Raw genomic sequence first — 15,430 nt, 5'->3', positions numbered from 1 at the left:
CCCTGAGACTGTTTCTCCATTTTGGTCACGTGAGTAATAGGGACTGATCTCTTTCTTTGCCTCAGCTATCTAAGGGCTTGAGCCTTTTGGCCCAGCCTAAACAGAAGGGGGTATTTAAGCCCTATTCCCTTCTCTCCCTTTTCTCTCTCCCTCTCTCTCTTTATCTCTAATACCTTTCTTCATCCTCTTTGTAATTAAACTTTATAAAAGGTTGACGGCTGACTTGAGTTTTCATTTAGGAATTACATAGCTGAATTCCTTGGCGACCTTAAATTAATATATATCAGTCTTTTAAAGTGATTTCCTTGTCACAATTTTTACACTGGATTTCAAGTGGAAGTCTAGCACCATTAATGGAAACAATCCATCCTTCTAGAGGGTCTAGATTCTCCTCTAATTAAACTCCTAAACAGAAAACAGACTCATATGCACGTAAACCCTTGTGGCACATGCATACGCAAAGGCATAGAATTCTAGTCCAAGGATTCTAAACCACAGAGGATCCCAGAATCAGAGGTGGAAGGGACCTTCCCTCTAATTCTGACTCTTTACAACATCCCCAAAGGGGGGTAATTCACATTCCAGATGCTAACCTTCCCCAACAACTCCTTTTGGGCATCTCTCATATTCAGGATGGTTTCTTTCCATGTCAGAAAGATCTTCCCTTCCCTCTTTTCTTGCCAAGGCACATTCCCATGAACCTTCTACTTTCCTGGGTTAGAGGGACAGCAAAGAGACTGAAAAAAAATTTTGAGAAATTTTTATTAATTAATTTAGAATATCATTCCATGGTTACATGATTCACACTCTTTCCCTCCTCTCCTTCTACCTTCCTCCCATAGCCAACAAGCAATTCCACTGGGTTTTATATATAATGTGAAGAGTGAAATATTGAGGGAACTCATTTACTCATAAAGGGAAATCCAAAATCAGAGAACTTATGCAGAGTATGTAGAAAATGACTCCTCAAAGGGGAGCAAGTTATCTGAGTTCAACCAAGAGACAGGCCTTCAGTATCATCCAGATGTATTAAAAATAGATGATCTAGGGAGCTATTTCTAGTTGCAGTAAATGATATACTCTGCTTCTGATTAGAGAGATACTGGGGAAAACTCAGGAAGCCCAATTGTAATGGAGATAGAGGTACTTCTGAGAGATAGAGAGATACTATTAGAGAGAGATATTCTAGGGTTGCCTATTGATCACTACTGATGTCTAATTGATTATTTTTCCTAAGCTCCTCCTCCCTCAATCCCTCCCTTCACCACCCTATTCTGTAGCCTTGTCTGATTTTGCCTTTGGCTTCGCACCACCCCCCTGAGTGGACTATAAGATTAATGAGGAAAAACTCTTTTCTCTTCCTTTTTCAAGTAAGGGGGTTTATTGGGAACAACAGGATGGAGAACTGAGGTAAGATGAGGTGAGAGGGATAAAGTGTTCCCTCATCTCTAAGGAAGGTTAGGAGGATTTTGGGAAATGTCAGTTCTGTCACAGCTGTGACACAAGTCTGTCAAGGAGATATGAAGGACAATTGATTTTCTTCTGTCTTCTTCTAATCAGCCCAGTATATAACAGTCAATGACCAACATCAGCCACACCAAAGCCTCAGCCTAGGTCAGAAGCCAAGGCAGTCTCTCAGTTCATCCCCTGGCCATGCTCCACCTGATATTCCTGGGAACATTCTATTTGAAATGTTCTTTCTTGATTGACATCTGAGGTCCTTTACTCTCTGTCTCCCATGCATGGAATTATCTCTTCCTTCATGACTCTTCCACATTGCGGAAAACTCCCAGAAGTCTTTAGGGAAGCAAATGGAAAATGGGGATAGACTAAGAATCCAACTTCCCCTACCTGTCTTTAAGAGATCTCTCTTTCTCTTTCCTGCAGTCAGTTTCAAAGAGTCTATCACCATGAGTGCTTGTCTCCAAGAAGGAATGAAAAACACTTCTTATCTGCAAAAGTCTTCTACTGATTCTGACTCTCAGGTGGGCACAACATTGGGTTTTCAACACCAATTAGTAGAGCCACATGAAGACAACCACAAGGACTCATGACAAGAAGGGCCCTCTGCCTCCAGAGAAGGAGCTGATGGAGTCTGGATGCAGACTTCCTTTTTTCTTTGCTCAGATTCTCTTCCACTCAGTGATGAGTATGGGGAACAGTTTGACAGTATTGCTTCTGTACACTCCATATCAGATTGCTTGCCCACTCTTACAGGGAAATTAGCAGGAATAAGAGATCCTGCAAGGCAGAAGAGCAAGGTTCCAGAACTCTGGAGAGTGACAGGCAGTTCCTTCTGAGAGGGACAGTTGAGCAGCCAGGAGTTGAGTTTCTGTCTAGTTCTTCTAGGAAGGATGTAGAGAGCTAGATATTCTCTCTCCTGTGGCTTTCCTGGTGATCCAGTCTGTTCTTGTGGGTCCCTGCTACTGCTGAGACTGATTTCCAACAGAGATGCTCAAGACTCCAGAGGACAACTGTCAGCGAGACCTTCCTTTGAATCCTGTTCCTGCTACCTTCAATTCCTCCCCACTTTTATATATTAACTAAGGGGGTTTCATTTCACTAGATGAAGCAAGTAGATTTGTAGGTAGTGAAGTATTAAATGGTGGAGGTCACCACTTGACTTGGGTTTTAGATAGATCATCCCAAATCCCTTCCTTCCCTTATCTGAAAATGAACTATTGTCTTAGTTAGATTTATATACATTATTTCAGTAGAGTTATTTCACCACTCAGAGAAGGGAAGGGGAAGAAGGGAGAGATGCTGTGATTCTTCCACACTCTGCCCTTCTCAGAAGGCATACTGGCTGCACTTTCCTGTCCTTTTCCTGGTCTCTCTCTTTCTCGTTGCTAGTCTCCCTAGCAGGCTAACTCTCACTCTCCAAGGCTACAATGGCCCTCAGATCCAATCAGACATGGCAGCTGAAGTAGCCAGAAACAGACATGCTCCAATCAGATTCTCCTCGAGCAGCAGGGATCCCCCACCAGCTCATCCACGCCACTCACAAGACTCCTGGCCAAGAGCAATTCTTTAGGGACACAAAAGACACAAGTGAGCAGGTGAAAAGTGGAACCAACGGATCACAGCCCCACCAAGCCAAACACCAAACCATTCCGGAGCACCGTAGGTGCCTTTCCAAAGAGACAGCCCAGTATATTTCATTTCCAAAAAGATTGCAGGAACCAGAAACAGAATCAATTCGACACAAAAGCCAGGATGGATGTAAAAAGAACTTTGACAAGGCCTGAGGATACATCCCAATGTAAGAGAGCGCAAGTGCAGCCAGAGGAGAGATTGAAAGACGTGGAGAGATGGAAAGAAACAGCTTTAGCCAAGAGACACTCGAGGACTTTTCAACAACTCACTGCCAAGAAGGGTCTGAGCAGCAGTTAATCCCAGAACAACAATGATTTTAGAACACGATCACTCTGTGTTAAACCTGGTCTATGTTGAACCCGGTGTTGTCCTCTGGTGTTGTCTTATCTGGTGTGCACAAACAAAAAAACCAGGATTGAGCCTAAGAGAACTCTGATCAGAATAAGTAGAGCCCCAAACAAGAAAGTTGTTTGAGGTTATGGATTATATATGAATGAAATCAGAATGCTAATAAGAACACGTTTTTATCTCAACTGTAATGTATAAGATTTCTGATAAAAGGGTTTATGGAAATCACACCACTGGGATATTTTTACTTAAAGTCATAAAGGGAAAGATGATTAAATACCCCCCAAAATGATTTCATATTCATACGGAGTATTTAATCATTGATGAGAACATTCTAAATGCTGCTACGAGGCATTTTCATGACTGTAAAAACAAAAGGGGGACAGTAAATCTAATATAGGCAATGGACTTGATTATTGATTAAAAACTGATTTCAGATACTCTGCTTACTGTGCTCACAAAGTATCCTCAGTTTATATCAGTGAAGTGAAACTCATAAATGAACATTTCAGGGCCAGGCACAAGGATGATAAAGAGACTCTTGTTATCAAAAATAAAATATGTGTTGAAATATATAAGAATAAAAGGATTTCTAACTCAAAGGGATTCCAACTCCACCCAAATGAAACACCCTGGTTCCACAAAGATCTGGTTCCACAAAGATCTGCTTCTCCTGTGTTTCACAGGCTACATTAATCCTCCCTGATCTGACTAACCCAAATTTATACTATCTAAATAAAAACTACCACTATTATCCTGATAAATCTTAACTTTGCCTTCAAATTATAAAAAGGCAAAGGATAGCTGGTTGAGTCTCAACAAGAACCAAGTCAGGACTCTGAGCCTTAGCAGACTCAGATTCCAAACCAAAGACTAGATTTTTCTTTGGTCTTCTCAGAGTTAAACATTCTATAAAGACAGTAATTGATAGTCAATAGTACTGCACTCAGTCAAAGGTCATCATTAAGTACTGAGACCCCCTCACTCTGGAAAGCAAAGAAGTCACTGTAATACCAAGACTGAAAGTACCACACTTGCCTTTCTCCAAGTTACACAGAAGAGATTAGCAATCACAGTTTCTCAGCTTGCTTACCTCTATAATAGCAACCCTGGTAATGCTCATGTGTGGAGTCATTTTCATAAACATTATCCTGTGGGAGAGTAGCACATCCAGCCCCCAGGAATGTTGCTGTGCTTAGGATTTTTCTCTCTATAAACGTCTTTCTTTTAGTCACAATAAAGGAAGTCATAGCCCCAGTCATGGTGCCATGATTCTTCCCCCTGGTCCTTCTTAAAAGGCATGCTGGCTTCACCTTTCTGGTCCTTCTCCTTATCTCACTCTTTCCCTCTAGCTGCTAGTTTTCCTAGCTGACTAACTCTCCCTCTCCATGGCTACAACAGCCCTCAGATCCAATCACTCATCACCAGTCTCCCACACATGACTCCCATAGAGAGGGGAAAACAATTTGACTCAAAAAAAATTTTTAAAGAAAGTTTAGAATCATTTTTACATTTAATTAAGGGAAAAAATAGAATGTGATTTTTAAAAATGTACCAGGCTGGGCCCCAAATCTGCTACTTAGATAAAGAAATCCAAACCTTCTCAAGGTCTATGCCATCTGCTCAGGGAAGTAAATAAGCCCTAAATTAAGGGGAAATTCCACCACCTGGAGGTGATCACGATGGGGCAGGGCAGAGCTGAGGCCTGGAATAAAGGCAGAACTCCCAGAGCTTCAGAACCTTGGGAGGAAAGAGGCCAGATAAGGAAGTGAGAGGTACCAGGCCTACACTTTCTGATGGAGACTTCCTCAGGCAGCCCTCAGCCTGGATGAGTCTTTTTAGGTGGGAGCTCTTGTTCTGTCCCACTGAACTGAACCTGAGGTTACTCTATTGAGCTTCAGGGCCTTCTGGGGTCTGTTCCTGCTGTGGGTGAGTCTGCCCCATTTTCTCCTCCTCCTCCTCAAGTCCTCCTTGCTTCAGGCCCTCACCCCAAGCTCTCAGAGGGGTCTCCTCCTGCCTTAATGAGGACCAATGACCTAGAACAAGGTAGCTGAAGGTCACCCCTGATTGCAGAGGAAAGGAGGCCCTGGATTCCTCAGGGGCCTTAGTTCCCCAATGAAACCCTTATCTATGAAAACTCTGGTAGGTGCTACTCCCAGTTGGAGGTGATGGGGAATCAAAGGCCAAAGGCAAATAGAACCTTTCCTTTAGGAGTTTCCCATTTACCCTAAGGCAAACAGATAAGAATATAGGGAATGGGAAGGGACCTCAATAGTAAGAAGGGCCTGGGGAACCAGGAGATATTCCCTTGGGTATCCTGTTAATCCTATGTATAGCTTTCTTGGTATGTTTTTGTTTGAATGTTGTCTCCTGTGAGCTTCCTCAGGGAGGAGCCATTTTTTACCTCTTTCTTGGATGTCCAGCACTTAGCATAATACACAGCTCATAACAAGCTCTCAAGACATGTCCACTGATCTATTTTTCATGTTTAGAGTGTTATCAAATCGGTTACAACTTGACATAGAAAATTTAGAAACTTCAGAAGCAGATTTAGAGATAATAGATAAATTAATGGATAAATAAAATATCGACAGCAAGTCTATTCTATGCTGGCCTGTACTGAGCACTTTATAATACTACCATCTCTTAAGATCCTCACAACAATCCTAAGATGTAGGTTGCCACTTTACCATTGAGGAAACTGAGTCAGCAGAGGTAAAGTGACTTGGCCAGGGTCACCCAGCTAGGAAGAGTCTGAAGCCCAGATTTGAACTCAAATCTTTCTGACTTTAGGCCTTTGTGAACTCTTCCCTTCACCATCACTTCACTGCCACTAGATTAGGAGGGACCTTATCTGCAATTGGCAGATGAGTGCTGGGGGCCATCAGTCCACGAGACAGAGTCACGCGTGGTAGCTGGGAGACCACAGAGTGTCCTTGGCGAGACGTGATTACCCACCAAACCCCCTTTTACATGACCTCTTTCATCAATGCCCCTCACCTATGAATTCACATGATTATTATTCCCCCTAGTCTCAAAAGAAATAATAAAAGAACGAAGCACAAGTGCCATAATTCTCCAAAACATCACCAAAAGGTCAGACCCTCAAACCCATTCCCAAAGAGACTGTCATGGGTTACCTTTTACTTAGGAACATAATTCCCAGAAAACCTCATCTACAGGCCAAGCCCAAAACTTTCTCATGAAGTCGGCACCCAAATCAGTCAAAGAGGCCCAAAGATAAGTACATGAAGCTTCCGTGTGACTCAGGAACTCCCTAGAAGCCACCAGTCTAAATCTGAATTGTGTTCCCAGACCCCACAGCCTCCATGATATGATTGTTGAGTTTTCTTCTAAGAACTGCTGATTAATTATTCCATTTTATTAAAAGCAAGACGTAATTTTCCTTGATTGTTAGCTCAAAACTTCTCACAGGGTGAGAAAATTAAGCCACCTGTGACAAAATCATTGATCTTGTGTGCAACCTTTATTCTGTCTGTAATCACAATACAAGAATATAGAATGTTAATCAAGTCATTTGTTAAAAGATAATGTATTGGGGCAGATGGGTAACTCAGTGGATTGAGAGTCTAGAAATGGGAGGACTTAGCTTCAAATATGGGCTCAGACACTTCCCAGCTGTGTGACCCTGGGCAAGTCACTTGATCCCCATTGCCTAGCCCATACCACTCTTCTGCCTTGGAGCCAATACACAGTATTGAATCCAAGAAGAAAGGTAAGGGTTAAAAAAAAGTTAATGTATCACTTTTCCAATTATCTCTCTTTGATTTTGTGTATCTGCATGCCAACAGAATGGGTATAAAAATAAAGATTAGACATGGAGAAAGCAGAGCAGCAGTCAGATGCAAAGCAATCCCATGGCTGTTATGATTAAGCTCTCTTCTGTTTGTTATTTTTTTTTGACTGATCGTTCATCACTCCGGAATACCCTGGAGTCTTGGACTTAGCCCATGACACCTGTTGATCCAGTGTCTACTAAGTAGGTAGTCTAATAGTTGAAGCCAGATTTCCTGACTCCTTAACTAGGGTTCTCTTTAGGCCACAGTGCTGCTTCCTATGACTGATGGTGGAGTCTGACTTGACTCTCCTATCCCAATCAGACCATGCCATTCTCCTACTCAAGAAATGCCAGTGACTCCCATTTGCTCTGGAATTCATGGGTCCAACTATGTGACCCTGAGCAAGTCACCTAATCACCACTGTCTACTCTTTCCTGCTCTTTTCCTTAGGAACCAATACACAGTACTGATTCTGAGAGGGAAGGTAAGGGTTTAAAAAAAAAAGAATTCAAGAGTCTTCCTCTGTTCAGCATTGATAGGCCTCTCTACCTCATTCCTACTTCATTTAACAAAGTGTTTATTCATTACAATCATTCAGTTGTCCTTCTGATATTTCCCCTCATCTTCCTTCATCCTTGAACCCTTTCGGTAGTTCTCATGGCTTGGATTCCCGAATCTCTGATCACTCCTCATTACCCACCTCCATCAATTCCTTCCTAGCTCTGTTGCCCATGGATCATGGCCACTTTTCCCTCCTAGTTCTGTTGACCTTCTCTGCCTTTTCCCCATGAGTTCAGGCTATGTTTGAGAGAACTCAAGGGCATTCCTTTTAGGGCTATTGTCACTGTGGGGTATGTGCCTGGTTTTTCTCAGCTACAAGGGTCCCGTTCCCCTAGAAGAGGCCACAAAGGAAATTTGTGTATTTCATTTCATCTCTTTCAGACTGGGAGTCCAGGTCTAAGACCAAGAAGGAAACTCCAAAATAAGGCATTCCTGAGGAAGAAGGAAGCAAAAAGATTGGTCTTGCATTCTGCTTTGGAGAAGTAGAAATTGATGAAAACAAATTCTGTGGAGAAATCAGAGAAACCAGGAGTCATATTTGGGGCATTTCATCTTTACTCATTTCAGAAAACTACCAACATGTATACTGGAGAGAAATTCTACAAGTGCCCCCAATGTAGGAAAGCTTTTAATAAAAGCTCAAAACTCATTTTACATCAGAGAATTCATGTTGGAGAAAACCTTTGTGAATGCAATGACTGTGGGAAAGGTTTCCATCATAGGTCAAAACTTAACATACATCGGAGGGCACATACTAGAAAAAATTCTTATCAATGCAATGACTGTGGGAAAATGTTTATTAATGACTCAAAACTTATTTTACATCAGAGGATTCATATTGGTGAGAAGCCTTTTAAATGTCATGATTGTGGGAAAGTCTTCAGTCATAGGTCAAAACTTATTATACACCAGAGAATTCATACTGGTGAGAAGCCTTTTAAATGTCATGATTGTGGGAAGGCCTTTAATCAGAGTTCCACCCTCCTTCAACACCAGAGAATTCATACTGGTGAGAAGCCATTTCAATGTAATGATTGTGGGAAGGCCTTTAATCAGAATTCCCAACTCCTTCAGCACCAGAGAATTCATACTGGTGAGAAGCCATTTAAATGTAATGATTGTGGGAAGGCCTTTAATCGGGGTTTCCACCTCTTTTAACACCAGAGAATTCATACTGGTGATAAGCCATTTAAATGTGATGATTGTGGGAAGGCCTTTAATTGGATTTCCAACCTCCGTAAACACCAGAGAATTCATACTGGTGAGAAGCCATTTCAATGTAATGATTGTGGGAAGACCTTTAATCAGAATTCCAACCTCTCTGTTCACCAAAGAATTCATACTAATGAGAGGCCATTTCAATATAATGATTGTGGGAAGGCCTTTATTCGGAGTTCCACTCTCCTTCAACACCAGAGAATTCATACTGGTGAGAAGCCATTTCAATGTCATGATTGTGGGAAGGCCTTTAATCGGAGTTCCCACCTCTTTCAACACCAGAGAATTCATACTGGTGAGAAGCCATTTAAATGCGATGATTGTGGGAAGGCCTTTAATTGGATTTCCAACCTCCGTAAACATCAGAGAATTCATACTGCTGAGAAGCCATTTAAATGTAGTGATTGTGGGATGGCCTTTAATCAGAGTTCCAATCTCCTTAAACACCAGAGAATTCATACTGGTGAGAAGCCATTTAAATGTCATGATTGTGGGAAGGCCTTTAATCAGAGTTCCAACCTCCTTCAACATCAGAGAATTCATACTGGTGAGAAGCCTTTTAAATGTCATGATTGTGGGAAGGCCTTTAATCAGAGTTCAAATTTAATTGTCCATCAGAGAATTCATAATGGAAAGCTTATTAAAAAATCATGAATGTGGTAAAGATTTCAATAAGAGAACAAATTTCCTGGTACATCAGAGAATTCACACTGGTGAGGAACCTTATAAATGTGAAGGCTGTGAGAAAGTCCTCAGTTTCCAGTCATATTTTCTTGACCATCAGAGGGCCCATATTGGTGAGAAACTTTAGTAATGTGATGAATATGCCAAAGGGCCCTGTAAGCATCTAGTACTCATTGATCATCTGATCATGTTAGATATAAACCTTTTCTGTACGCTTCTTGTGAGAATGTTTTGGTACGAAATACAAAATTTTCTACATTAGAAAACTCGTGCTGAAAAAAAACTTTCATTTGAAAAAAAAGTTTCATTTGGCTGTATGATAATCATGAAATGTGTTTCTGTTATGTAGCCCAATAATGAATTCAATTTTTTATTTCATTCTTTACCTCATTTTTGACACTCAGATAATACAAACCATTTATATTTATTATTTTTATTAATATATTTTCTCCTCTCATTTATTCCTAGCTTTCTATAGGATTGATATTTATCTTTACATATTACAAACAAGGCAATGTTTTCTAGTTTGAATGTCACTTCACCATGATATTAATATTCTAATTTCTGACGTATAATAAAATGTGATTTTTAGAATAATTGCTTATTTTAAAACTAGGGATTGTTCATCTTTAATGGTTTTTAAAACTCATAAGTGTTTTTGTTAATTGAGACATTCCACATGTCTTATTTTAATAAGAAATTCACAACTATTTCTAAAATTTAGGAATTTCAGTTTATTTTCAATGATTTTCTTTTTATTCTCTTTGTCAATTCCATCATTCATTTATTCATTTATAGCAAAATCATATAATGGGGACAGTACATGGACAAGTCCAGTAGCAGGAATAAGGGAACATTGCTGAACAGTATATGTCCTCTGTTGGTATATCCATACAATATCTGCACATTAGGTGGATTGTCTGTAAAGGGCTGAGGAAGAAGAGATGAGTTTGGATCTGTACTACTAGGGGCAGATGCAGACTAGTAGTAAATGGGAAGCATTGTGTGTTTAAGGAAATGATAGATTTCCAGATAATGGAGGTAGATAGTTTTGAGTGATGTTAAGATCAAGCATATAATTAACTTTATGGATGGCTAAGTCACCAAGACAATGTTAACTTGGATGTGGAGAGGCTAAAGAAATGGGCGGCCAGCCCATTAGAGGGGGTATCACCATGGATGCTTCAGACACGTAGATGAGAAGGCGATTGAGTTGGAGGAAAAAATGATGTTGTGAGCACTGGAATCCAAGAGAAGGGAAAGAAGTCTCTAAGTTTTGATGGGTTTTCCCCCCTACTATATTGCAATTCTCTCCATTTGCTTTACAAGTTGCACTTTGAATGGTTCCTGCTGTCCATGGATGAATACCAATAGTGAGGAGGTGCCAGTTTTGTAAAAAGTTTTCCAAATGATTTTAATTCCAGGTTTCCAAGCAGGCTTCACAGTGTCTTTTGGAGTGGGAGAACTTGGCAATATTCCAGAGAGATTTTTCCATTTTGTCCCAGAAGATGCATTTAGACAAGTCGTGTAGACTTCCTCATCTTACAAGGGCAGCCTTCATACACCTTACAGCTAATTTGGGGAGGAGGCAGAGAACTTTTCCCAGTAGGGGCCCTTCTCTCCCCACATTCTTTGTTGTCCCTATAATCCATGAAAGTGAAAGATTCATAAGACCTGGCAAGAGAAGATGGGAAGGGTGGATTTCCTCCATTGATGAAAACCATATAACATGAGAGCTGCCCACAGAGGGTAGAAGTGGCTTGGTGGGATAGGGTAGAGGGAAATTGTTTCTTCACAGGTTAGTAACAGAGAAGTAACTGACCCCTCTTTGGGGATGTTGCACAGGGTCGGGAGAAGATAACTTCCAGCTCCAACTCTAGGATTCTCTGTGGTTCAGGATCTTTGGGCTAGATTCAGTCCTCGGGAGTACAACTGTTTCTGTGCTATGTGGCTGGCTGTGCATATCAATCCATTTCCTGTCCAAGAGTTTCATTTGAGGGTAGTCTAGCCCCTCTAGAGGACAAAGGTTGTTCTTCCATCCATGGGAGGTGTTAAATTTATTCGTGCTTGTGACTGAAATATATTAATTAGGCCTTTGCCAGGGAATTAAATTCTAAATCCCAAGATGAATTACTAAAGTAAATGGAATTTATGATTTATTTATTTACAATTAGTGGAAGATTATATATAGAGAGACAGAGACAGAGAGACATCAGGACTGGGCTTATTCTGATATCAGTTAGAATTTCTAAGCCCCAGGGGGGTGGGGGGTTGGGTCTCAAGATGATGGGCCTTTCTTAAGAGATTTAGATCTCTGCATCAGACTTTCACTCACCAAAGGAAAAGCAGTCTGAGGTCTCCTGCAGGAGTTCCTCCAGAGGTCCAGTTCCTCTAGTTCAACTCTGTGTTGGATAGACGAGTCAGAGGATCCTCCATCCAACTCGAATCTTGAGTCAAAATATCTTCTTCTGGCCTCTGATGTTTTTAAAGATCTTTTTCTCGTGTCACGTCCAATCACAGCAGATGCTCCTCTCCAGGACTGCCCACTCTTTAGTTCACACTGTCTTTAGTTATATTATCTATTTTTGGTTATTTTAACACCTTTTTTAAATTAGTTCACCTTTTGTAGTTACTTAACACCTTTTGTAGTTAAAATGGGTAGATCTACTTAAAATACTGAATCACCACCTTTTGGTAGATTAACATCTAAAAGTAGATTGTGAATTACAATTCAATCTTCCCAAGTAGGAAGACCCACGTGCCTTCATTGTTAGAATCAGGGGATGTAAAGGGGTCAATTTAGGGGTTTTGACTAATATATCATCCTTATGGTCACCAGAGATTCATTCAAATCCCAATAAAAATATTCAAATCAGTTAGGGAATTTTTTATATTGGTTTAATTAATATAGAGGGAAGGAATTAAGAAGAGAGAGGGAAAGGGGTATAAGATTTCTCCAGCCAAGCCTGAGCCAAGCTCTTCAGTGATCTTGCAATCATGAGGCCTCCTCCCATGATGAGGGACCTCCTAGGAGGAAAAAAAGGAATCAGCCTAAACTCCAAGAGAGCTCAGGAAACAGGCCTCACCTGACCCACAATATTAAGCTTCTCCCAGTTACTGTATCAAGGACACTCATCACCAAACCGGGACAATAGCTGCAGCCATGCCAAGATGCCCAGCACACTGCCACAAGCCACCTCTCCACCAAAAGACAGCTGGCAAGAGGAAGTGCCGTGAATATATAGACTTTTTTTAATATCACTTCCTGCATCTCACATGTACCAATGGTAGCTTAAGCTTGACTTCGGACAGCCTAGGGCATCTGTCAGTAGTTTCAGATTTGTCACTTGATGGCACATATCAAAGAAGGGGTGTAGACATTCCCATTTTGTTAGGATTTCCCAGAAAGTGCCCTCCTACTCCAGGCAGTCACACACAGCAGAATGTGGGCCTCTTGGCAAAGGGAGAAAGGACTACAGAGAAGGCCCAGAGATTCTTCCCTCTCTGACTGTCCGGCAGAAGTTGAAGGGCCCTTTTCCCTCCTATACTATTAAGGTTTTGGGCCTGAGTAATGTAATATTTATAGAGGAAATGGGTGGGATATGAAGAACAGGAGATACTGAAGGTTTTGGAACAGGGAATGGAGGAGTTGAGGGGAGAGAGGAAATATGGCTGCTGATGAGGGAATAGGAGATACCCCCCGCTGAGGCTATTTTTGAAAATGATAGCCTGAGGGGACATCTTCTCTATTTGGATTGATGTGAGAGATAGCCCAGAGCAGGAAGGCATGGGACACTCCTGAGGAACAAGGCTTCCTCCAGTCTTAGTTGCCCAGCAGGGGTCAAGGACTATTGATTGGTGAATAAGTGTCCTGAGATTCAGCTCCCTCTATGTCCCCTGAAATGACAGTCCTCTTATCTGACTGCAAAGACAAATTTTAATAACAATGTTGGAATGGGGAAGGTATCAGGGAAGGAGAGGGATTTCCCTAGATGAGGTTTGAGTCTCTCTCAGCTTTTGAGCTGAGGCCAGGTCTCACAGAGGGATGGAGGGTTTCTTTTATTCCTGTCTATGCAATTCTGTGCTAGTTTTCTTAAATTCAAAGTCTTAGCAGTAGACAGCAAGAGGAAGAAAAGTTCTGATCTTCAGAGGTGGTTGGGCCTGTCTCTTCGGGCTGATGCCCCTAAATACTGGCCTTACATCCAAAGTGTTTCCACTGAGTCCTTTTGTCCGATGAATATGATCACAGGGATCCAGGTATAGCACACAGTTGGGAAATTTGTGAATAGAGGCACTTCTATCTAGAAACAGGAAGAGAGTGTTCCTCACACTCAACCATCTGAGCCTTTCCCACTAAATCCTGGCTACAAAAAGGCTGTCACCAATAGTGAATATTGAGGAAATCTATTTACTCAACCAAACCCAAACCACAAAATAGATGAATTGCAAAAATTAGAGTATGGAAAACATGGCTCCCCAACTGGGATCAAGCTATTTAAGTTCAACCAACAGTCATGTTTTCCATATCATCCTGGGGAAAATTCTCAGAAGTCTTTAGAGAAGCCAATGGAAATCAGTGGAAATCAGTGGATATACAGAGGAGCTAGCTATCTCTACATATATGTAAGAGATCTCTCTTTCTCCTTTCTGGTGACATTTTATGAGAAAGAACAAAGAGGGAACAGCCAGGTGATTTAGTGGATTGAGAGCCAGGTTCAAATCTGGCCTCAGACATTTCTAAGCTGTGTGACCCTGGGCATGTCCTTACCCATCCCAGTTGGGCCCCTGGGCACCTCCTGACCCAGGCAGGCTGTCTCTGGTGTTCACCCTCTGCAGGGACTGCCTGGTCTTCACTGCTCAGCCTGACATGGCTTTCAAGGCTTGGTTCAAGCCCTGCCTTTTCCCTGCCACCTTCCCCAACCAGCCAACCACACCTTCTGGAAGACTCCCTCTCAGATGATCCCAGACTCTCCTGCTCATAGCTCCTGGCTGCCTGTCGTCTCACTTCTTTCTGATGGCTAGTAGCAATTTGTTTCCTTCTTTGAAAACTTCCAATTGTTTAGAGATAGTATCATTATAGATGTTGATCATAAGGTTGTTTTGGATTTCTTCATGCACTGCTTTTCCTTCTTATAGAAACAAATTAATCTTTTTTCACAGTTTCATGTTATGTCTCATTAAGACTTTTCCCCATCATATGTGTAAAAGATTTCATATCATCTTTTATATTTTTGATGAGGATTTTCTAAAACTCTTTATGAATCCATTTGGACATTATGGCTCTGCTATGACATGATCATCTGCTTCCTTTTCTCACCAAACTGCTTTCCAGTTTTCCAACAGTTTATTTTTTTTTTCTGTTTCATTTTTTTTTAAATTTTAATATTATTTTATTTGGTCGTTTTCATACATTATTCACTGGAAACAAAGATCGTTTTCTTTTCCTCCCCTCCCCTCCCCCCCCCCCCCCCCCGCCTTTCCCTCTCCCATAGCCGACGCATGATTCCACTGGTTATCACATGTGTTCTTGACTCGAACCCATTTCCCTGTTGTTGGAGTTTGCATTATAGTGTTCATTTAGAGTCTCTCCTCAGTCTTATCTCCTCCAACCCTGTAGTCAAGCAGTTGCTTTTCAGCGGTGTTTTTACTCCCACAGTTTATCCTCTGCTTGTGGGTAGTATTTTTTTTTTAGATCCCTGCAGATTGTTCAGGGATTGCATTGA

This window comes from Monodelphis domestica, chromosome 4 (assembly GCF_027887165.1).
Source record: "Monodelphis domestica isolate mMonDom1 chromosome 4, mMonDom1.pri, whole genome shotgun sequence".
Taxonomy (NCBI): Eukaryota; Metazoa; Chordata; class Mammalia; order Didelphimorphia; family Didelphidae; genus Monodelphis; species Monodelphis domestica.
Note: the sequence above shows the minus strand (reverse complement) of the source record.